Source organism: Perkinsus marinus (genome assembly GCF_000006405.1).
Source record: "Perkinsus marinus ATCC 50983 genomic scaffold scf_1104296965194, whole genome shotgun sequence".
Lineage (NCBI taxonomy): Eukaryota > Perkinsozoa > Perkinsida > Perkinsidae > Perkinsus > Perkinsus marinus.
This window is the reverse complement of record NW_003204419.1, coordinates 1-1,247: the sequence shown is the minus strand read 5'-3', so window position 1 is coordinate 1,247 and position 1,247 is coordinate 1. Positions and strand designations below refer to the sequence as shown.

At 48.7% G+C, this 1,247-nt stretch overlaps 2 non-coding genes across 2 annotated transcripts; both read right to left on the bottom strand.

Annotated features, from left to right (window-relative positions):
- Window positions 1-436: 436 nt before the first annotated feature.
- On the bottom strand, window positions 437-509 carry Pmar_PMAR009282. Its single transcript has one exon. It is a non-coding gene; the product is annotated as a tRNA-Met (tRNA).
- An 87-nt stretch (window positions 510-596) lies between these two features.
- Pmar_PMAR009281 lies at window positions 597-668 on the bottom strand. The gene has a single exon. It is a non-coding gene; the product is annotated as a tRNA-Gly (tRNA).
- Window positions 669-1,247: the final 579 nt, after the last annotated feature.

Below are 1,247 nucleotides of genomic sequence, written 5' to 3'. Positions count from 1 at the left end.
CCCATGGTAGGCCGCATCCCATCTCGGTTGATAACTCCACTGCTGAAGTTCTCATCGCATACTACAGCTAGCTCGGCACAAGCTGCACAACTTTTTCGTGACATCGAAGTTCCTGCTTGCAAGCACATTTTGAAACCGCATGCGGCGGCTCGTGAATTTAGGCGGTTGTTTCATCTCCGCAACGCGTTCTGCGGTACCGGGCGGTCATTCATCATTCCTGCAAGGAGTTCTGCTCTAGGTGAATAGCTCTTTTCTATGCATGGACAACGCTTTATTAATGTTGTTTTTCCCCTGAACTGGCACGGTTGGGCCAACCGCACGGAATGGTACGAAAACACCGACTCTGTTTAGTGGAAATTTTTCGGTAAGACTGATCTATGCAGTCGATAAGCTGCACCTCTCAGTTTAATAACCATCTCGAGTGTATTGTAATGAATAGCAGCTCCTTGTTTCGATCAAAGGACCTTTGGGTTATGAGCCCAACACGCTATCCACTGCGCCAAGCTGCTCATACATAGAAACTCCTGTATCGCCCTGACGTGCTGAGCATAACTATTCTACGATAGCCTAGAGACCCTTCTCTCGTTGATACGGACTGCACCGCCCGGGAATCGAACCCGGACCATCTGCTTGGAAGGCAGATATCCTAACCATTAGACTAGCGGTGCATATCACTCATGTAGTGATTGAGTATTCCTGTGATACTTGAAGAGGGACATCTGAATCCCTTCTCGGACGTACCGTCGTCAACCATCCCGCGGCCAAGAGTCTGATTAGGTCTTAAACGCGTACCTGAGATCGCTAACTGCTACTATATCTCTCGCATGGTAGGCCGCATTCCATCTCGATTGATAACTCCAACTGGTAAGGTTCTCATCGCATACTACAGCTAGCTCGGCACAAGCTGCACAACTTTTTCGTGACATCGAAGTTCCTGCTTGCAAGCACAATTTGAAACCGCATGCGGCGGCTCGTGAATTTGGGCGGTTGTTTCATCTCCGCAACGCGTTCTGAGGTACCGGGCGGTCATTCATCATTCCTGCAAGGAGTTCTGCTCTAGGTGAATAGCTCTTTTCTATGCACGGACAACGCTTTATTAACGTTGTTTTTCCCCTGAACTGGCACGGTTGGGCCAACCGCACGGAATGGTACGAAAACACCGACTCTGTTTAGTGGAAATTTTCGGTAGACTGATCTATGCAGTCGATAAGCTGCACCTCTCAGTTTAATAACCATCTCGAGTGTAT